Below are 24,381 nucleotides of genomic sequence, written 5' to 3'. Positions count from 1 at the left end.
AGTTCCTTCTGGTGTTTTCACGTACCACTGCGCCTGCATCCACTCCCCTGATGGTGGGACACAGAAGCCGTTTGTCAGTTTCCATCATGACAAACAGCACCGCCATGAGTGGCTTAAACACGTCTCTTGCACACAATCGCAAGAGCAGCTCCAGGGTTGTTACTCAAGAATGGACCTTCTTGGACTCAGAGCCCGGGAGTCTTCAGCTGTATCCTCTGGAGTCAAATCGCTTTCGAAAGGGATATAATAGCTTACGCTGCAAACGGTAGTGTGTAAGTGTTCCTATTTCGCCAATCCTCACCAAAACCTGACAGAAACAGGCTTTTAATAGTTGCTGATTTCATGCGGATGAAGTGAACATTTTCTCTTTACTGTAAAGCCCTCCTCAGACAAGAGCAGTATTTTTCCATGTAACTCCCCAACCTCAGACTCAAAATAGAAGTAACGGAGGGAGTCTGCCATGACAGAAACAATGAAACGGAAAATGATGAAAAAGAAAAGAAACTTTCTAAAATATAAACGTGTTTTAAATTGTCTCCAGTGTATGTTTGGAGAACTGGGAAAACACTGGGTTAACTGAGTGTGACGTTAGGTATCATTTCAACTCGAGTGAAAAAGTTTTCTTGCCCATTAAACAGGCAGCTAAATTACACTCTCTGTGGCTCTTCCTTGCTCCAAAAGTCTCTCCTCATATTAAGAAACAAAAAGAAACCCAGGCAAGGTTGACAATTCTATTACTTTAATGCCTCTTTTCTTCAGAACATGTGAAAGCCTGCACAAAACAGTCATGTGTCCCTGGGGTGACTTTCTACTGCATCTGTCTATAGCAGCTCTATAAAACTGGCTCTAGTCCAGCCTTCCCACCTTCCCTCCAAGTCCCAGCTGCCCTATTTCAGTCCCTCTTGACACAGGGCTCCCCACATACTGATCCCCATGCCTGGAACACTCTTCCCTCCTGTCTGGGCCTAGCTAATGCTGACCCTCCCTTCCGGTCTCAGTTCAGGTGTCACCTCATTTAAGGAGTTGTGCCCCGAGCTCCCCAACAAGATCATGGCTTCCTGGTCAACATGTCTGTCCTTTCAGTGGTCAAGTCTCCATCATTATGTAATAAATGAGGTTCAACACTCAATCCTATAAAATGTGGGGTCATGTTCATATGAAGTCGGTCAAAAAAAATAATCCTTTTCAGTTTCTGTCTGCAGTCACAGAATGCAAAAACTTAAACAGTGAGAGGTGCACAGTATCCAACAGACTGAACTGAGGGTCCCCAACAGTCATAAGGTGGTCGCATCCTAATGAGGTTCCCTCTAAGAAAGGAACACAGAAGCTGAGCAAAGACGTGTAGTCAGCTGTGCTACACCAGAGTCTGAGGTGCTGTCATATTTGTTTACTGTGAGATGGGTTTTCTTGGGTTTTAGTCCGGATAAACTTGAATTTATGTGCTATTAGACTGCTGTCCATCTCCCACCTGGAGGGTAAACCGCATGAGGGAAGAATTCTATGTAATACAGGGTAAATGCTCAGTAGTTGTTTGTTGAAAGGAAATGAAAAAAAGTACCACTAAAGTGCTTTATGAGAGACTATAGACATGGTTTCTCACTAAATTTAGAATAAGCTCCAAAGTCCTTGCTAAGCCTTCTAAGGCACTGATGATACTTAACCCTCTTGAACCTTGCATTACCCCACCCCTCACTCGCCTTCCTCCAGATAAATTTCTCTGAGTTCCTAAGCCACACCAAACTTCTCCTTTCACCTATAATTTTCTTCCCCAGGTCTTTACTTGAATGGCTCCCTCCCATCTTTCTGGCCTTGGATGCACATCATGTCCTGAGAGAAATTCCACCTGAAAACCCATTAGAAGTCAATCCCATCCCCCTCCAATCCAGCTACTTTCTGTCCAGTCCTCATCCCAGGCTGAAAATGTGTGGTTTATTAATTTACTTTGTATTTACTCTTGTCCTGACCTTTTTCTCTGTAATAGCTGCATGCAGGGTTAACCTATTTGTATCCCCAACCCCTGTGACCATGTCTGGCCCAGAGCACATACTCATTTGGGAAATAAGGAAATGAAGATTACTCTGAAGGCATAGGGCTGGGGGCAAGTGGAAGGCACAAAGCCTAGAGGAGAACTCAGAGGAAGCACAATGATCCCCTCTAGTACAGCACTCAATGACCCACCCTCCCCAGGAGGAGGAGACGAAGGTGAGATAAGGGTCCTATCTTCCCTTCTGACCCTCAGAGCAGACAGTTCTGGTCCTCCACATCTATCCAGATACACTGCCTGTAGGTCTAAATGACATCAGCTTATTATCAAACTAAAACTCAAAAAATAACTTTTAAAGAAAAAAACACACACACAAGCAACATCCATGAGAGTGTTTTTATTTCAAGCGGCTTCAATGATTTCTCGTGAAAATCTGGATCTCTTTAAGATACTCCAAAAATAAAGCCCAGGCAGACTAGATGCTTCTACAAATCAAGTCTCCTGGTTTCATCATAGAATTAAATGTGTCTTATTTAGGAGCAGTTTGTGAAGCCCCAGAGATTCCCCAAAATTCATTCTGAAATTACAGATTTTATTTCCAAAAACAACCATGATTAAGCATGACATTTACAGATGCCTGCTCTTCAGTAAAGCTGCAATTTGGGAAAAATCAAAGCCATAAGGAACTAAATTACATAAGGGAGGCTTTTCATTACTCTCAATCTAGCTCACTCTGGGTTAAAAGCAAATGGAACTTGATTATTCGGCCAGTTACTTTACAGCTCCTGTGTTTAATTTGCTTTTCCTCGGATTAAGAAAGTCATATGAACTATTATTACATGTAGGTTTGAACTTTTTCTAAAGCTCATTTCGTGATTAGTGTCTTTGACGAGCAAAAGCCCTTCATTTGCTATGATTTACCCTAGCTCAACCAATAAAATGCCTTAATTAAAACCTAGCTGAAATCAGCTATCCATTTTATTAAAAAGCAATTCAAAATAAAAATGAAAAGAAACCTTATTATGTATTGACAATTTAAAGTTTTCTTAGTGCATTCAATGAGCTGACAGTCTGAACAAAGAACTGATATATTTTTTAAGTCAATTTTGGGAACTTCATATTGAAAAGGCTTCTTTTAAAAAGTATCTCAAAATACAGTCTCTGCTAAGATGTTGTTGCCTTTTAAATTAAGATTTAAAATAAGGCAGGCTTATAAAAAGACAGCCAACCCCTAACATCTTCTGCAAATGCTCATGCACTTGTCAATTAGACGAGATGCTAGTTTTCTGTACATAGGGTGGCATCTATTTATACAATCTGCAAAAAGTTTCAGTGGCTTAAAGGAGAACCAGAAAGGTGGTTATTATATTCTCTCACTTTAACTGACCAGTACCTTCAAACATTTCTACACATGCAATGAAACCACCTGACCTCTCATATGTGCATCTTGAGAAACTTAACAGAAGACCATGGGTGAATGGAAGGCAGGTGGGGGGACAATAGTTACAAACAGAGAGGGAGGGAGGCAAACTATAAGAGACTCTTAAACACAGAGAACAAACAGGGTTGATGGGGGGGGATGGGTGATGGGCATTGAGGAGGGCACTTGTTGGGATGAGCACTGGGTGTTGTGCGTAAGTATCCCAAAACCAAGAGCACACTTTATACACCGTATATTAGCCAATTTGACAATAAATCATTTTAAAAAATAAAATAAAATAAAATGATAAAACAAAATAATAAAGTGAGTAGTATGATCTAAAATAATAATAATAATAATAATAAAAAAAAGCACCTGAGCCTTAATGTAAAAAGAGAATGGATATTTTTTATACCTTCAGTCCTGAGATGCACCTAGTTGACTTTTTGTGATGGACTTTCTAAAAGTCTTCCTAAGTTCTGAAAGCCGCTAGAAGTGTGTCTGCAAACGCACGTAACTACCCAGACACATCTTGAGTCTGGGATTTGTAGCACATCTCTACCTTCCAGAACCCTCATACCATAAGCAACACTGGGGTCCCTTAGAACGAGGTGCTGGGTTCCATCTTTTAATTCAACTGTTATTAGCATTTTCATGGTTCCCAATTCAGTCACAGCCTGCCAGTCTCCTTCAGAACAGACTGGGACTTTTCACTGTCATCGCTCATTTGATGCAAATGCCCTCTTTTTAATTCTTGCTCTTCTACAGAAAGACACTCTTTCCATCTGCAGGTGCATGCCTTCCTCTCAAAACTCCACATCCTCTGCAAAGCACCAATTCACCCACAAAGATCTCCTTACTGTATAAAAACAGCGTGGTGACATTTCTTTATCACTTCTCCATCTAGCCACCAATCTGTGCTGTTAAGTACAATTGCAGTCTTTTCTTATTGCTCATCACACACATGGCTGGTTTTTCAACATGGTCATGTTTTTATGATCATACTGAATATTTATCAAGTCCCTACTATGTGCTAAATATTGTTATGGGCACAGGGGACAAGAAATGACTATGTTATTGTCCCTACAGTCCTCATGTTTACTATGTCATTGGGGTAATGGAGAATCCCACTGTTGTTTACAGTAGTGTGTGAGCAATTCCATTCATTCATTCATTCAACAAACATTTGAGCACTTCCTCTGCATCAGTCACTGTGCCAAGTATTGGCTATGCAACAGTGAAGAAATCAGTTCTGGTTTTTGTCCACATGCTCCTGGCGTTTATAATCTGGTAGTAGGAAACAGACAATAAGCATGCAAGTAAACACAGTTTTTAAAGTCAAACAGGAGAGCTGTGAATGAAATAAAGAAAATGAAGGACTAGAATGTACTGGGAGGAACAGGGGTCCACAGAAAGGGGGATCTAAGAAAGTGGCATTAAAGTGGACAGTGGAGCACAGAAGGAGTCGGCCCTGGCAAGACCAGCGATGCACAGGCCAAAGGAGCTACGTGTGCAAAGATCCTGAGGCCAAAAGGAGCCAGGCACAGCCAAGTCACATGGGCTGTGTGACTAGAGCTTAGCAGAGAAAGCAGAGAATGGAAGACGATGAAGTGGAGACGTATTCCGACAGACCATCACAAAGATGATTTTAGAAAAATATGTGTACATGATACCATGTTGTATGTATTGTATATTACTACATTATGACATAACATATATACCCTCCATTCCCATAAGAAACACTGACTTCTTTCAGGCTGTCGACGATCTCACATATCTTCTATGTATATTTTTAATTCTCCTCTGAATATCACATAGGAAGTAGACTGGAGAAGACAGAGTGGGGGGTATGCAGTAGTCCAGGAAGATGATGGTGGCTTAGACTATTCACTCATTTAGCAAAAAAAAATACGGAGGTATATATTCCACAAAGTACTGTGCCAGAGATGCAGCAGTAAAGGAAGCAAAGGCCTTGCTATCAGAGAGTCCTCATTCTAGGAAGAGAAATGAAAGATAACAAAAGTTATCAGAGAAACATAATAGGTCATGTGGCCATAAGGGCTACAAAGAAAATCAAGGCAGGTGAGGGATCAGAATGGTCAGCAATGTGGATGGGAGGATTCTCAGAAAACACTTGAGCGAAAACTGAAATGTGAGTAGGAATTGGACAAATAATATTAAGAGGGGGAGAAAGATGGGTGGGGGGATGGAGGTAAGCAGATGGAGGGAAAGGTTGATGGAACTAGAACCTGAGAGCTTCAGAGAAGGAAGACAAGACCAGAGACGGCAGAGGTCAGAGCGTGAAGCAAAGGTCTGTGCAAAGCTAACCATCTGGGACGAATCCAAAAGTCATGGGAAGGGTTTTAAGCAGGGGAATGAATTACAACTATCACGCACTCAGCACTGCAGAGGATGGTTGGGAGAGAGGCCAGCCAGTGAGACGGTGATGGCTGACGGTGATGGCTGTGAAGATGGTTGGTAAAAAAGTGTGGACCTGGCAGGTATCAGGGACATAGAATGGACAGAACTTGATCACTGCCTAGATGTGTGCACAGGGATGGGGGGAGAACAGTTCAGTAGGCTCCATCATGATATGCAAAATTCTTTGAAACATGCCCCTTTTATACCCTCTGACCTCAACTTTATGAGCACCCACATACTGTGGCACTGCTGGATTTCTTTAAGCCTTTGAACATGCCAAGCTCCTTCTCAGGGCCAGGTCTCTGCCCCCCACTGCTCCCGGTGCCAGGAATGCTCCCTTGCTCTTAGCTGGGCTGTCCCTTCGTTTATTCATTCAGTCTGTTCACAGGTCATTGAAGGAGGGCTCCCCTGACCTTCCCCCAGCCCATCTTGATTCCATGTATTCATTACACCCTTCCTTGTCTTTAAAACCACATACTTTTCGGGGCGCCTGGGTGGCGCAGTCGGTTAAGCGTCCGACTTCGGCCAGGTCACGATCTCGCGGTCCGTGAGTTCGAGCCCCGCGTCGGGCTCTGGGCTGATGGCTGGGAGCCTGGAGCCTGTTTCTGATTCTGTGTCTCCCTCTCTCTCTGACCCTCCCCCATTCATGCTCTGTCTCTCTCTGTCCCAAAAATAAATAAACGTTGAAAAAAAAAACCCACATACTTTTCAATATTCATGTGTTAATTTTCTCAGAGGTTGTTTATCCACACTTCTGTTGACGTGTTATTTATATATATGGGCAGGGTCCCTGCTGAACTCCAGGACAGCAGTGGCTTTACTTTCTTTCTTCAGCAATTTGTCCCCAGCCCTTTGAGAGCACTCAATACCTATTCTCTAGGAAAGAAGGACTGGAGGGATGAAAGGAGGGAGGAAAGGAGGGAGGGAGGAGGGAAGGAAGGAGGAAGCGATAACAAACTGTACAGAGCTTAAAGCTGTACAGAGTAAAGTTGCCAAAAATAAAAGGTTCTTTCTTTGGGAGACAAAATACACGTTTAAAAACAATACACAGAAGAAGAGGAAGAAAATAAGCCCAGTTTAATCTTGATACCTATTAAAACGTTGGCTTTAGGGGCGCCTGGGTGGCGCAGTCAGTTAAGCGTCCGACTTCAGCCAGGTCACGATCTCGCGGTCCGGGAGTTCGAGCCCCGCGTCAGGCTCTGGTCTGATGGCTCAGAGCCTGGAGCCAGTTTCCGATTCTGTGTCTCCCTCTCTCTCTGCCCCTCCCTCCGTTCATGCTCTTTCTCTCTCTGTCCCAAAAATAAAAAAAAAAAAAAAAAAAACGTTGGCTTTAAACTAGGGATCAGCAAAATTTTCCTGTTAAGGACCAGAGAGTAAATATTTTAGGTTTGGCAGGTTGTAAGGACACTGTTACAACTGCTCACCTCTGTCCTTGTCATGTAAAAACAGTATTTCCATAGGCAATACATAAACACACACTTATGTATTATGTAAATACATAACATAAAATTTTATTTAGAAAAGCAGGCCGAAATTGGCCAGAGAGGTTGCTGACTCCTACTTTAGACTAATTCAGTAAAGGTAATGACGGGACACACAACTGAAACATATAAGGAAGGGGAACTAACTTTTACTGAAAATCAGACTTTGCACAAGATACTTTGCATACATATTTCATCCAATCTTTTTAACAATTCTGGTAGGTACGCATTATTACACCTATTTGGCAATGCTTATCAATTCAAAGAGGAGATATTACCTGCTCAGATCATACAGTTAAGGAGCCGGAATTTAAATCCAGGAAGTCCTTCTGACTCTCAGCCTTCTTGTTGATCATTTACCCTTTTCATTGACTTTCCTCCTATAGCCACAAACCACTTTCCTACTCCAGTTTCAGAAAGAGGTACAAACATTTATGCACATAACATAAATACACTGATTTCAATTCCACACACATTTATCGAGTACATACTTTGTGCCAGGCATTGTGAAAGGGGCTGACGACTTAAAATTTACAGACCATCTTTCTCTACAATTTGTCTAAATTGCAGCTTGTGAATATGGGATACTGAATTTCAAAGGCTACCATTTGGCACTCCTGCATTAAGTCCTTTATTTTCCTAAACTTGCTAATGGTGTTTTCCACCATATTAGTGATGTTTTTCCATGGTCCTGCCTGCCCTCTGTAAATAACCACAGGTGTGGATTTTGTTGTGCTGGTGTGCAAGGCCTGGTGCTGTCCCCTTGCAGAGAAGATTCCCCATCAGACTGCGCCCCACAGCCCCAGCTGCTCTATACAGCCAATTCCCAGCTACACAGCTCCCCATTGCCAGTTGATTCAGTGTGATTCACTGTGTCTCTGCAACACTGATTCCCTATGCTTGGGTAAAATACCCTTCCACCCTCCTAGGGTCAACCTAATAACAAGGGGGCTATTTCTGTGTTTTGGGATGGATTTAAGAGTAAAAAGGTGAATATCTATCTACCACTACTGTCTAATTCTGAAAATATCTGCTTCCCCCAGCACTGTCCTGTGCGGCTTCCAGGTGAACCAATAAAAATCTCCTGTATCCCTTATCTAGTGACGAAAATTATATCTTGGAAAAAAATGTTACCACCTAGTTTTCGTTTTTCCAATTACCTTCTATGTAATAGCATCAATATTGGAGAAAAATGTTTGAAGAAAAGGAAAAAAAAATCCCACTGTTTTAAGCAATCTCGGGCTGCATTTCCCTTGAACCATTGGCTTTATTTACTTGGAAGACTGTACTTATTCAATTTAGGGTGCGGGTTCATTCAGCAGAGATTCTCGATGAGCACGTTTCCCTAAGCCATTACAGTTGTTGTGTTTTTTTTTTTAACAGAAACAATCAATATTTTACATCATCTGTGTACTGGCCATCAACACTCTATTCTACCTGTAAAAGGAAAAATTCATTTATGAAATATTTAGTCTGTTATTTTCAAAGAACTACCACCTTTAGTGGTAGTTAGCATTGATCACAGTGTTAGAAATCAAAGGAAATGCTATGCCAGGGAAAAGCTGGGCTTTGAGACTCCACAAATAACAACCCAAATGACCTACTTGTTACCCAGTTTGTCTTGGCCAGAGTTCTGTCTTGAGCAGAATTGGGACCAATCAGGAATGAGGATTTTCTTTCTTGTTGTCAATATCAAAGCTTTTTCCTCCGTTTCATCTTCTGAGTCAAAACAGTCAACTGAATACTGTAGATTCTCTTCTCTGCAACCTAAATTGTTCTTATGCCATCTCCTCTCCTTTCTGCTCTCGACCAGGTCTTTGATATTTCTCAGCTACGTGGAAGCAAGAGACACTTCATATGGCTTCTTTCCTTCAGGCTTGCTCCCCTTAGGCCCCTCGCCTACATGCATGCTAGAGGGGTCCAGCCATTCATAATAGTAACAACTATGATTTATTGGTACTTTATGCATATTACTTATTTAGGTAAAACAGGCACAGACACACACACACAGGCCCCAAACCACTATCACTCCCATTTTCCACATGAGAAAATCAACCTTTCGTGAAGTTAAAAATTCAACCAACCCCATAGAGCTAGTAAGCTACAGAGCTAGGATTCAAATGTGCACTTTTTTAACACACAGATTTTGATGTGTCATTCTATTCCAAACTCCTTTTCTGTAGATGCAACATCTTTTGGAATAACTTAGGTCAGATGCCACCTTTTTCCAGGGAAGATGAAGTATCTCGAGGGATAGTTTTATGAACACTACATCCAGTAAGAGAGAGAGAGAGCGCGCGCCAAATAAAATGAGGCTGCGATAGCTTCTCTTTATGGTCAACTACAAAACTCACCCAGGAATGACCTCAAATTCTGTTATCAGACAGATATAGCACACACTATTCCTTGCAGGTAAAAATATCACTAACTTTTAAAGAATTTGGTTCTTAGAGGTACTAAAATGTGGATTAGCTGAATGAAGTTAGTTGGTTTAATAACAGGGGAGACCCAAGTGGTCCAGGCTCAGACATTCAACACCCTTATCAGATGGGGGCAAAATATTTGGCCGAACTCTCACCTAATTTACCTTTGCTTACAGACTGTAAGCCCACTGAGGTGGTAGTTTTAGGAAAAATAAGTATGTTGGCTACATCTTTCCATCTTCGGAAATGTCCTACAGGAGAAATGAACCTACATCAGAGTAGAAAAACTAAAAATCAAGGAAATACACCTATGATAAAGGAAGCACTTTGGGTGCTGTGAGTCCCATAATTTGGAGTGTTGTTGGATGGGCAAAGTGTACTTTTATACCTCATGCTAAACTGAGAGATTAAGGGAAACTGGCACTTAGCAGGAAGTAAGACTGATAAGATTTGGGAACCGCCCCTTTCTCATGCACTTCATGTGGATCTCCATCAGCAAAAACAGAAATAATAGTAATATTAAGTTTCACTTTCTTGGGGCAGAAGCCATTAAACTAAGCAATAGAAACCTTTGACTTTAAGACTGTGTCCAAGCAAGATAACTGCCTGTGTAATCAGAGCATGAAATTTTCAGGAAACAAAATAGACTGGAGGCCTACTATCTAAGGGAAAAGTATTTCCAAGGAAACCTAAAATCTAGCCACCCATCTCTAAGCCAATCCTGTGGTCTTGCAACTTCACTACCTGGGACCTCTGCCATTACATCTATGCAGCCACATGAAGGGCATCCCTACCCATAATTTACTCAGTTGTTGACCCTGAAGAAATACAGATAACATCTTATAAAGCAGGATCAGCAGCTAAGGGAAATTTGGACATGAAAGATCCTCCCAGAGAGCAAATCACCAAGACTGTCCAATGGCTGGCTAAAGAACTTAGTCTACTGTTGCAGTAGAGAATTTTGTCTTAATAGTCCCATTCTTGTCCAGCAAGGTGTGCGTTCTGTAGACTGTAGACTACTATGTTCTTCCCACTCTCTCCTTTTCCAAATGGGAGTCCGATAGCAGTTCACAACTGTATTCAGGATACTGGGGGCCTGTTAAAGTTTAACTAGGTTACTCAATTATAAAAATCTACATTCACATATGATTGAGGTGACTGACCATCAGTCACCCAGAGATCTTATTAACAGATGGATGAATAAACTCATGAAACTTGGGGTGGTAACTCCCAAGGAGAGGGTGAAAACATTCCACACAGGTCGAGCAATTTTAAAGATGCCTGGAAAGAACAGCCAAACGGGTGAAGAATGGAAGTCTGTATTATAGAGTACCCAACAGCCAATCCCCTTCCTTTTGGTGCTTGCTAACAGAAATATAATTATGTATTAAATGGCAATATTCCTAGAGCGCCTGGGTGGCTCAGTTGGTTCAACATCCAACTCCTGATTTTGGCTCAGGTCATGATCTCATGGTTTGTGAGACTGAGCCCCACATCAGCCTCTGTGCTGACAGTGCAGAGCCTGCTTAGGATTCTCTCTCTCTCTCTCTCTCTCTCTCTCTCTCTCTCCCTTTCTCTGCTCACACACACTTTCTCTCTAAACAAACAAATAAACATTTAAAAAATTAAAATGGCAATATTCCTGGTTCCTAGAATGAATCATGATTGGTTTATCTAGATAAATCATGGCATTCCTATCTATAGCCCTTGGGCAATCATCCCAATCATCCTTGCAATTTCAGTTAACCAAATTAGACCTAAGGAGTGAGTTCACTAACTATAAATGGGAATTTATACTTTGACAAAAGTAAATACTTTGTTTCTTTCTATTTGGAAAAACGTGGAAGTCATTTTGTAACCATGCACCAATGAATGCAAGGATAAATACTTGCATGCTGGAGATTGTAGAAGAGGATGGGAAAATCTGGGGCCATATTTCTTGTTATGAAAACAAATCAACTTCATAATTGATGCTATAGTGGAGATTTCTGTTACAGTTCAAAACATGTCAAATTCATAAACTGACCATACACTGTGTGAAGAATGTGGAAGAGAGACCCTTGTGAGGAACAGAAGGAAGTGATGAAGATAAATTATCACTGAGTCATAACTTCTTTAAAGACTATCTATCCTTCTTGAAATGGTTACTTTGGTGAAGTATTTTTTTAACTGACTCTCAATTTGTGTGGTACGTAGAACTGTTAATGAACATACAAATGTCCAAAACCATACCAAAACAGACAAAACACAATAATGGTGCTAAATACAAATGAATATTTGCTGAACAATTATCAATGGATTGTAAACACACTGAGACACCAATAAAAAATTACAGGTGAAAATCTACCAAGCAGTTTACTGTCCCTTTTCTCTCATTCACTTAAATGCACCTTCCTAGAGGTTAATTCTACCCCATGTTAACTTTTTCACTTCCCTCAGTCTTATAAACTTAGAGTTTAGGGGCGCCTGGGTGGCTTGCTCGGTTAAGCATCCGACTTCGGCTCAGGTCATGATCTCACAGTCCGTGAGTTCGAGCCCCCCGTCGGGCTCTGTGCTGACAGCTCAGAGCCTGGAGCCTGTTTCGGACTCTGTGTCTCCCTCTCTCTCTGCCCCTCCCCTGTTCATGCTCTGTCTCTCTCTGTCTCAAAAATAAATAAACGTTAAAAAAAAGAAAAAAAAAGAAATCATATTAAACTTAGAGTTTATACCCTGATAAGTGTCGTCCTCTATCAGTGGACTTCCAATTTTAAGGCCAGTTTTAGAAGACATTTTTGTATTACATGTTCAGCCTCTTTGATGTTACTTCCTTTATTCTTCTTAATACTATACTTACTTTTATTCCATCTTTTATTCTGCAGATTATTTGTTACTTCTCTAATTCAAATTCTCAGCAGCGCTGACCTGAACACTGCCTCCTTCTTGGCATCTGTGACGTCACACTCTACTTATTTGTATTCTCTCTGACCTACTACCTTTAATGTTTGCTGTGCCCTTCCTTGCCTCACCTCTCAATATTAAGGAGAACCAGGATATAGTCTTAAAATCCTATCCGTGATCTTGCCATGAATGATGTCATTCAATCCCAATTTTACATAAAATACGTACAACTCAAACATTTCTATCTTCAGCCCTAACATCCACCAACTCCCTACCTGAAATCTCCATTCAGATATCTAGGACATGATAACACTAATACAGTTATATCCAAAACTGAACTCATTTTTCAATCCCTTCCTCAGTTTTCCTCATGTCCAGAAGATGGTACCACACATGCGGGAGCTAAAGTCAAATGCCTAGAAGTCATCCCTACCTTCTCTCTGTCTATTCCCTACAGCCAACTCATTAGCACATCTGGTCAACCCCATCTGCATGGTACATCTTGAATCCATCTACTACTCTCCATTGACATTCCAAACTCAATACATCTCCTGACTGGGATATGACAATAACCTCATAACTCATATCACTGCTTCCATTCTTTCCACTTCATCATGCATTTCCCATAAGCTGGCTAGAATGCTTTTGAATGTAAATTATATCCTGTCACTTCTCTGCATAAAGCTCTCATAACAGTGTCCTATCACATTTAGAGCCAAATCCAAACACCTTCTTCTAGCCTCCAAGGTCCTCAGCATGATCTACTTCTCTGACTCCCCTCAAACCTCCCCGCTTCTCTCCCTACGCTGCAACCTCCCTGTCCTTGTTTCTGACCTTTGTACAATCCCAACTTATTTTGTTTTGGGGTCTTTGCCAAAGCTGTGTCTTCTGTGTGGAAAGCTCTTCCTCTAGATAGTCACACAAATGACAATTTCTTATCATCCAGGCCTCTATTCATATCTCATCTCTTCAGAGAAGTCTTCTCTGGCCAACAAGGCCATATTCTCAGTTCATCTAAGAACCTCTTTTCTTTCTTCACAGCAAGAATTGCTAGCCAGTATCTTCTTGTCCATTTATCACCTGCCTTCCTCCAAAAGCATCTATATTCTTGGAGATCAGGGACCCTTCCTGACTCACTGCTGTGTCCCTATTTCCTACACATTCCACAGATGATCAATAAATATTTGAATTGGTAAAGACTTTTGGGTTCCTAGGCACTAAGGAAATTCTTCCTTTGCCTTTAAAAAGGGATTTTCTGGGGGCACCAGGGTGGCTCAGTGGGTTATGCATCTGACTTCAGCTCAGGCCATAGTCTCACAGTCCATGAGTTTGAGCCCTGTGTCAGACTCTGTGCCGACAGCTCAGAGCCTGGAACCTGCTTCAGATTCTGTGTCTCCCTCTTTCTGCCCCTCCCCCGCTTACACTCTGTTTCTCTCTTTTAAAAATAAAAACATTAAAAAGATGTTTAAAATAAGTAAATAAAAAGGGTTTTTCTGTTATATGCTTCATGGTTTTATGTTTAATCAGGAAATATTTGAGTCAATTCTCCTTTCATTCAATCAAGACATATTTACTGTGCCAAGCATTTTGCTATGCAAAGAAAAATGATACAGCAGATTCATCATGTAGTGGTAAAGAATGACATGGAAATGAATATAATATAAATTGAGGTAAATCAAACTACTAAGAAATCCACTAATGTTGCCTTGTGCAAAAGGGGTCAGGAGTGGAGACAAAAAATCAGTTACAAGTACAGAGGGAAAATGACACTTGCTACATACCAATGATTCAGTAGTTGAGTTCTATAAATGAAAAGAGGAAAATACTGCATTGGTTGCATTTCTCAATCCCATATAACGATGCTCCCAAACATGACAATGACGGCAGAAGAGACTGGTTTTTTCGTACAATGTTTTTACAACCCGAAAGTCAAGTTTTAACTAAATTCAAGGACACTACTTCCAAATGCCTTGTGTGATTCAATCGCAGGCACTTCTATTTTAGCATTATTTAAGGTGAAGATCAAGTAGGACTGTAATGAAATAGACGCTCTCTCAAGTTCCCCTCCCTCTCACAGCTGCCACACTCCTCTCTGCCAGTCCCCACCACCACCCACTGCCTGTGGCCCATGACTTTGCATTACTCTCTGATCTCTGATACAAAGAAAATTCTACTAATCCTCCAGCAATGCCATGGCCTGCTCACTGGCCCTCAAATGTGCCTTACTCCATCCCACCTTCTCAACCCACCTACCTACGTGAAATACCGCTCCCTCTGGCTTATGTTCTCCAAATGCTGCCAGTTCTCAAACTCAAGAGGCCCATCTCTTCCAGGAAACCTTCCTCTTCAGCCTCCAGCCACTATGAGCTCCTGCTTCTCAGACTATGTGCAGCATGCATTGCCTTTGATGGCTATCTGAAGATTTAAAAACACCTCCTGAAATCGCTGTTTAGCCTTTCATTTACCTGGGTTTTAACAACTTCCTAACCAAATGATTGAAGTTTTCAATACAGTGGTTCGGTCTCCCATTCCTTGTCTCACCCATACTCATAGATAACAATGGCACTGCCAGAGGAACTGAGTAGTCCTGCAACTCCAGCATTTTGCCTGCAAGGAATCACTTATTCCTAGAGTGCTACAGGAGCGGGCCAGGCATGGGTATAACTGACCACCAGGTCATCCACCAGGGCAATGCAGATTCTTCTATGTCAGACCAACAACTTAAGGTGTCAGCATGTCACATGCTAAGAAAATCAGTAGATACAAGTGTACTCCAAGATGAATCAGCTTTTGTTAAGAAAAAAAAAAAAGACGTTCTTCTGACTAAATAGCTATCTAACTACAAATAATTTTTGTAGATAAGGAGGACAATTTCTATTTCTATCTGTTTACTTCTAAACAAGTCAGCCAAGCGGTACTTGGATGAGGTCTTTGGTTTAAAAACAAGCAAAAATGGTTTTTCCTCTTGTCTGAAGGAAGCGCTGTGCCCTCCTCTGTATCAATTTCATAAAGGTCAGTGTTGACTGGGGTACATCAGTTGTAATTTAACACTATTACCTCTGTACTCACAACAGAAAGAGTTCTTCAGGACACTGGCCCAGGGATTTCTCTCTATTCCCTCACCTCTGCTCTTCCCTCCATGACTCCTCTTTAATCTGCCCCCCCCCCAGTTATATTTTTAAATAAGAATCAGATCATGCTCCCCATTGGTAGCTTCTGCTGCCTCTTAAGAAATGTCATGAGTCCTTAAGATGGTGGTCAATGATCTTTAGGATGCCTTTTTCTTGCATCATCTCTCATCCTTCTCCCTTTTAATCACTCTACTCTGGCCATATGGGATTTCTTTCAACTCCTCAAAGATGGCATTTCATTTCCAGCCTTCAGGCTTTCACTCATGGGATTCCCACTGCATGGAACTCCTTTTTCCCATCTTCTACAGCCAACCTAACTCTTACTTCTTCTTCCAGTTAAATGTTATTTCTTCAGGAATGTCTCTAGGAAGGTTTAGTGTCCCTGATATAGTTTCTAATGACCATCATGAACTCTCATTGGTAATACTCATGAAAATAATTTGTTTTAATATCCAGAGGCCTGCTATGTTTAAAGGTGCCATAGTAACACCTGGGTGGCTCAGTCAGTTGAGCATCTGACTTCAGCTCAGGTCATGATCTCACAGTTTGTGAGTTCAAGCCCCACGTCAGGCTCTGTGCTGACAGCTCAGAGTCTGGAGCCTGCTTCGGATTCTGTGTCTCCCTCTCTCTCTGCCCCTCCCACACTCACACTCTGTCTGTATCAAAAATAAATAAACATTAAAAAATAAATAAAAGGTGCCATAATAAGAAGAGAGGCTGTCAACCTCAGTGACTGCTGCATTCCAGCAAACTGCATAGTGCCTTGGTACATAGGTCATGTTCAAGACGTTTGTTGGATTAATAAGAACAAAGACACTGGAGCTAAAAGACCCAGGTTAGAGCCCATTTGTGCTGTGACCTTGGGCAAATAACTTCAGCTCATTCATCCTCAATTTCCTAATCTTTAAAAGAGTTTTATCACCACGAAACCCTAGGATAGTGAAGACACCAAATGGTAAATGGTCAACCAAAGATGTTATAAGTTGGAAAAGATTTATATAAATTAATTCTTATACACAGCGAGCCAAAGAATGTATACATCGAAAATGATTTATAGAAATTATTACTTTTGATTTAATAAAGATACTACCTAAGTTCCTTGATATATATATATAGCCAATACTTACTGGATAATTGCTATAGCTAAAAGCTTACATGCATTACCTCATACAATTCTAACTTATACAATACTTCCAGAAGATCGCATTATTATCATTAACCCATTTAACAGGTAAGGACAATAAAGTCACAAGTAATAAGTGATGGAACTGGCATTCAAACAAGGCAGCCTCACTCCAGGGTTTGAGAGTGATTATCAGGGAGGCCTGCTTCCCATTATGATAGAGTTCTCTATTTCTTGTAGGAAGAGAGCTTAGCTTTGATGGGAGACAAATTATACCTTTGCCCCGGAGCCCAGTCATGGATTCTAATAAAGGAGGTGTTTTTGCTATTCAAATAATTGATAGGAATTCAACACTTTAGAACATCTTCATTGTCACTCTGACCATTTGTTTATACAGCCAATGTGTGCCAGGCACCAGGATAAGCACTTTCTAGTTACTAATGCTCAATAACCCTCATTTTAACAACAAAGTGAGACTCAGGAAGGATAAATCAAACAATTTGTGTTCCTAGAACTTTATTTTCAAGGCCAGGATTGAGCATGCTTCCATCTAACCAAAGCTGTGTGCATTAACCTACTAGAGTCTACTGACTAAGAGCCTATGCTGAAAAGCTTTATGAAAACATATATCCTTGGCAAGGCTCTTTCTCTAAGTTTGTTGTTTATATTATTATAGGGTATTAGTGAAATAATAAGATAACCATATGAACAAGTATATTCAGTGTCTATCACTGCTATAACAAATGAGCACACACTTGTGGCTTAAAAAAGCACAAAGTTATTATCTTGCAGTCGGCTGGGTCAGAAGTAGGACATTGGACAAAGGTGTTGGTAGAGCTAGAGTCATTTCTGGAGGCTCTATGGAAGATCTCCTTTGCCTTTTCTGGCCTCTAGAGGCCACCGACATACTTCAGCCCACAGCCCCCGTCTTCCATCTTCAAAGTATCTTCAACTTTGTATCTCTCACACCATTCTTCCTTAGCAAAACCTTTCTGCAACAGCGCCACGAAAGGATCTCCACCTTTAAGGACTCCAGTGATTGTGTTCGGCCCACTTGATAATCCCAGAAGATCTTCCCAGATCAAGGTCCTTAACTTGGTCACATAAGCAAAATCCTCTTTGCCACGGGGACCCGATGGAAGCATCAGAACAAAGAAGAGGTCTGGGTATTAGGAAGAAAGCAAAAGCAGGAGCTCCTGGAGATGAGTGCCACAAGTCCCACTCTAGAGCTGGGACATCCCACCAAGATCTGAAGACAGTGTGTTTGCAATTCTGTAGTTAGAGAAGAAGTTACGCATCAGCAATTTCCCTTTTTTTTATTTTCATGTTTAATGTTCAACTCACATGATCTTGTTTCTAGTTAATACAGTAGACCTATTAGTCATCTTTATAAATTTGGGAAACCGACGTGAAGAGCAGAAAGAACAAAGGCTTTGGAGGTGGACGGACAGGGACTGAAATCTATCATATGTATGCTCTGACATTTGTGTTACTTGCAGCAGGTTGCTTAATCTTTTACAGCCTCAATCCCTGTATCTGTAGGATAGGAACAATTCTACTTAGGCATGCAGGATTATGGACGTGAGGCTCTAACGCAGTTCTACAGGTACACTCTAAAACTGAGCCCTCACACCTACTGGGGCAAAAGCATCATGAAGCCCTCTCCAACCAGTCTGCCCATGTAGGTTGCAAGTATAATGAACAGAGCAAGAATATGATCTTCATTTTTGGATTCTTTTCCACTCGCCCACTCAGCACCTGGAAGAATGCCTAGTCCAGAGTAGACATCCAATATATATTAGTTGAACTATATTAAAGTTTGCTTTTCCCTTTGAATCTTGAGAATAAACCTATGGTTTGGATCAGTGATGCATGACATAGTCAGGTTGGCCTAGAAAGACCTAAGCCCCCGAAACGTGTTTTGGAGCCCTTGGACACTTCTGGAAGGCCACACAATATTCAGACACAGACTGTGAACTTAAAAATGGCCTTGCATGTAAGCCATGGTGGATTATTAAGATACAAAAGAGATTAAACCACATAAAATGGCTCACTTCGTCACATCCAGCATAAAACATATCTGTAGTAAGAGTCCAAGTGACAAGTAGATGAATGCTTTCCAAAACCTTAAGACTGATTTAAATCACGAAATACTGTATAACGAATGAACCATCTCCACCCAATGCTAAAGGAACATATAAATTAGGAAAGAGGGATTTGGGCAAAAAAAAATCAGTATTTCAGAAGTTAAATAGTGTTTTCTAGCTCTGGTCATTCATAAATCCAAAACGAAGAGTCTAAAGTCTGTAACTCTTATAGAAATAGTAACTGCGTGGGATAATCTTCTCCCCGATTAAGTTAAAAGTTATAAATCTAGGCGCGCCTAGGTGGCTTAGTTAGTTAAGTGTCTGACTTCAGTCTAGGTCATGATCTCACCATTCCCGAGTTCAAGCCCCGTGTCAGGCCCTGTGCTGACAACTCAGAGCCTGGAGCCTGTTTCAGATTCCATATCTCCCTCTCTCTCTGGCCCTCCCCTGCTCATGCTCGCTCGCTCTCTCTCTCTCTCTCTCTCTCTCTCTCTCTTTCTCTCTCAAAAATAAATAAGCATTAAAAAAATTAAAAAATAAATAAAGTTATAAATCTACACCATGATGCTCAAACTCTTATCCCCCCACCCTCTTCTCAGAAAATGACATTCTGTTTCACAGACTATGATCATGTTGAGCATGACGTCTCCTCAAAACCTAATTTGTTCCCTGCTGTTGCACAGAAGAGACTCATTACCTTTCCCATACTTCTTCCCAAGTTCCACCTGTGTACCTGCCTACTTATTCATTTAGTCAATAAATATCTGGGCATTGATGATACAAATATGAACAACCAACCATCCCTGGACCAAGACTACTCAGTCCCTTAGGGGAAACCAACAGGCAATCAAATATTGCACAAACAATATTCAGCACTTTGGAAGAGTGACCTATATCAATATAGCTAGATCTCTAAGACATAGTATTAAGTGAAAAATCTTAAGACACACCATTTGTATAAATTTCCAAATGCATACATTGCTACAGTCTGAAGTCTGTGTCCCCCAAAATTAATATGTTGAAATCCTAGCCCCCAAAGGTGATGGTTCTAGAAAGTGAGGTCCTTGAGAAGTGATTAGGTCATGAGAGTGGAGTCTGCATGAGTGGGATGAATACTTTTATAGGAGAGACCCCAGAGAGCTCCCCAGCCACTTCCACCAAGAGAGCACACAATGAGAGTCCGTGACTCAGGTGAGGGGCCCTCACCTAACATGCTGGTTGGGGCACCTGGGTGGCTCAGTCGGTTAAGTGTCCAACTTCAGCTCAGGTCATGATCTCATGGTTCATGGGTTCGAGGCCCACATTGGGCTCTGTGCTGACAGCTCAGAGCCTGGAGCCTGCTTCAGATCCTGTGTGTCCCTCTCTCTCTGCCCCTTCCCTGTTGGCACTCTATGTCTCTCAAAAAGAAACATGTGTTAAAAAACAAAGCAAAACATGCTGCCACTCTGATCTTGGACTTCCTGCCTCCAGAAGTGTGAGCAATAAATTCCTGTTTTTTATAGGTGACCCAGTCTGGGGCATTTTCTTATGGCAGGCTGAGTAGACTACGGCATGCATAAAACATATGACATACTCTTCATGCATATCCACCTGTGCAGATAGAAGGATGTTGAAATGAATTGAAAGGATACACCCCAAATTCATAGTAGTTGTTGTTAAAGCAGGGGAAAAGAGATAGGAAAGGGAACATGGAAGGTGGCAAAATGGATGCCAACCCTATTGTTAGCATTTTATTGCTTTTATGTAAAAAAAAAGGTTGGAAGCAAATGCTTTGTAAAATTATCAACTCTCAATTTGGGGTAGAAAATCCTCCGGTGCTTATGATTCTCTATACTCTTCCATATTTTTATAAGTAGTATAAGTATATTTTTATAAGTCTATTCAAATTTAAATAGACAATTGCATTGCAGCACAGGAAGTGTTTTACATGGTATATACAAATACAATGGTGATAAACAGAAAAACGATTCTCCCTGGTGTTTTCAGAGGATTGCTTGCTCTCCACTCCCCAAGGTCCATGCCCAGTGTCTTCTGTTTGACAGAAGTTAGTCCCTCCAGCAACTACCCTATCCACCCCCTTTCCTTCACAACTCAACTTCGTGCAAGAGTTGCTTGTGTTTCCTCACTCACACCCCAACCCATGGCAGTCTGGCTTCAGCCCCATGAAATCGCTCCAACCTCCTAATCACCAAATCTTTTCAGTTCTCATTTTACTTAACCATGCAAAGCACTTAAGGTAATTGACCAAGTGCTGGAAAAGTTTCCTTCCCTTGGCATCCACAGTACTACTCTTGGCTGTCATTCCTTTTACCTTCCCACGTGGTCCACCTTTGACCCCTTCACTTGTGCCTTCTCCCTGGTGCAGCCCCTTAACGATAGTGTGCCTCCTAGGATTCCATTCTGAGCTCTGCTCTCCCCCTAAGTGACCTCCCTTGTTCTCATGACTTTACCTGAAACGCACTGGCTTCTAAATCTGTACGCTAGTCCCTCCTGAGATCTTGATGCACACCTTCAGCTGCCAGCTAGCTTTTTCCTACATTCCTCACCAGTACCTCACCCTCAGGTCCCAAAGCAGCCGTATCGCCCAGAATTCTCACTGAAGGGTACAGCTAGACACGTGGACCTTTTTTCAAGCACCTCTTTTCCTGCCTCATTCCAGTGCTTAGTGACTTGTCAATGTTAACTGCCATACATCTCTTAAGCCTAATGCCTCCCCTACACTTGTCACACTGCTTTCATTCAGATCTCTCATGCCACATCGTCTGCACTACTTTTCCAAGTAGTCCCCTTGACTTCTATGAATTACCTCCATCATTTCCTTCTGAAACACAATTAATTGCCATTCCCTTGCTCAACATCCTTCAATGGCTCCCCACTACCCGCAGATTTTAATTTAAACTCTTCAGTCATATGCACAGGCATCTGAAACAATCTACCACCATCTACCCTCCCAGACTTACTTGTGGACACATCTCCCCACACTGCCAATATGCAGTCCACATGGACTTTCTCACTGTTCCCTGAATGTGGGTTGAGTTTTCACATAAATCTGAGCCTTGGCACAGGCTGTTTCTACGACCTTGGAATCCTGTTCTCTCTCATCCGCTGAATAAACCTCGACACACTTCAACATCTCATTGAGATGCTATTTTCCTTAAGGGTTCCTTAATTTCTCTTGGCAGGTAGCTATTCCTACAACTTTTCTTCCCCAGGACTTTGTGCCTCTATTTTAGCACTAAAATCACAGTGATCTGAGCGCGACATGCTCCCCTCTCCCAGCGGACAGCAAGCAGGAGACAGGCTTTTGTGATGGCTTATTCATTCAGCAAATATTGGAGAGCTCTGCTATTGGAAGGCTCTGTTCAAGGTATGTGGGATACACAGCGAACAAGACAACATCTATGTTGATGGAGTCTAAATTCCAGAGGACAGGGCTGCCATCCATATATTTTAAGGTGTGACTTGGAAAGATTTCTTTAAAACCTGTTTTTTAATTTTTTTTTTCAGAGAGCACATGGGGATAGGGGCAGAGAGAAGGGGACCAAGGATCTGAAGCAGGCTCTGTGCTGACAGCAGCGAACCCGACGCGGGGCTCAAACTCATGACCCGCGAGATCATGACCTGAGCCGAAGTCAGACGCTCAACTGACTGAGCCACCCAGGCGCCCCGGAGAGGTTTGTTTCACTCATCAGTAAGGCCATCATGAAATCAGAACGTTAACACATATTACCACAGTGGCTTTTGTGTGTCATCCTAGCTCATCACCTCAAGGCGAGCTCTTCCTTCACTCCACTGCGATTCCCTAAGTGCCAGGCACTGAAATATGCACAAACTATAGGATCTTTAAATACTTGAGCCTCAGTCTTTTTTGATAAAACTATCCCTTCTCATGAAGGCTGGCAGGAACCTTTCCACAAGAGGGTATGTGATTACGCATCACAGTTAGGTAGACAATGTCGACGCAGGTTCCCCACAAATCAGCAGGAGTCAGACCCACACCACATGGGTTCACGAAATAGAAGGAACAACAGATGAGCTCTCTGTGGCTGTGAAGAGAACGCCCAGACATTAGTGCTGCTCGCCTATACTGCATACCTTTTTAAGTTTATGGGGCACTAGCTCACGTATGTCTCATGTACGTATTTGAGTATTTGTATACAGAGACTGGGGTTTCTCTGGAATTGATACATCTATCATGCATGAAGCTCAGAATGCAGAATGAGTATGCCAGAGACCAATCAAGAGAGAGACTGAAGAATGCAAAGAACTCTAAGTTGTGATGGGAACAGACGCAAATGGCCTGGAACAATGAGGAAAGATGAATCGTGAATAACAGCATGGCAAGCATCATTTAACACTTGGTATTTCTAGAAGTGAACACACAACTATATAGAAGCTAACTGTTGATAAAACTGCACCGTGCACATTGCCACGTGACAGTTATTTGCCATGCACTGCTTTGTTCTAGGCTCTAGAATCTAGTATGTTAGACTTCCCTCTTTACACTGGTCAAAGATGAATAGAAATGCTTGCACAAGAGGTCATGGGGATCCAACCTTTTGAATTTCATATTACTTTGTAGCATGATTATCGAAGAAAGCATTTAAGCTGTACTAATAATAAGGACACACACCTCTAAAGTACATGTGTATAATTTATAATTAGATCGATACAAATGGAGGTGTACATTCAAAATATTTTACAGATGGGGATACAAGGCAAAACACTTTGGAGACTGCCACGTTCTAGACACCAAAAGGCTAGCAAGGAGTTTTAAATAACAGACCAAAGTCATATTTGCGAGGTTAGGCAATGCGGACAAGGAAAGGTAAATGAGAAAAAAAAAAAAGTACAGAAGAAAATAATTCCAGATCCCACAAAAGCAAGCAGTTCAAAGGCCATGACCAATGGTTTGGTGGTAATTAGCATAACTGCCCTATGCTTTTTGCTGAGTGTAGGGACCACAGCCAGATATGATGTGGCTATTTGGTTAACTTGTTCCCCTGCTTAAAACCTCCAATTACTTCTCATTGCCGTAGGATAAAGTTCAAATCCTTAATAAAAACCTCAAATTCTCAACCATCTGGCCCCGTCTGCCTCTTCAGCACTATCTTTTGCCCTTTTCTATTTTCAGATTTTCTTCGGGTCTTCAAGAATATTCTTGACTCCTGCGTCTGTCTGTCTTTAGGTGTCATTCAGATGTCAGATTAATTTCTACTTTTTGAAGGAGTTATTTTCTGACTCCTAAAACACATTCAATTTTTCCCCATATGTTCCTATAGCATTCTTTGCTCATTGTTCTAATATTCTCAGCATGCTGCTAATGTACTGTTGAAGGTCTTTCTTCCTTGCTAGCCATCTGTGAGGACAGAGAAGGCACTTGTATCCCCCAAGCACCCAGAACAATGTTTGATTTATAATACATATTCAATAA

General features: G+C 41.6%; 1 protein-coding gene across 2 annotated transcripts in view; it reads right to left on the bottom strand.

The window, feature by feature from the left end:
• KCNIP4 (potassium voltage-gated channel interacting protein 4) overlaps positions 1-24,381 on the bottom strand; it is a 1,162,373-nt gene that overhangs the window by 1,123,532 nt on the left and 14,460 nt on the right. The gene's annotated exons all lie outside the window — the stretch shown is intronic.

This window comes from Prionailurus bengalensis, chromosome B1 (assembly GCF_016509475.1).
Source record: "Prionailurus bengalensis isolate Pbe53 chromosome B1, Fcat_Pben_1.1_paternal_pri, whole genome shotgun sequence".
NCBI classification, from domain to species: domain Eukaryota; kingdom Metazoa; phylum Chordata; class Mammalia; order Carnivora; family Felidae; genus Prionailurus; species Prionailurus bengalensis.
This window is presented reverse-complemented; position numbering and strand designations above follow the sequence as displayed.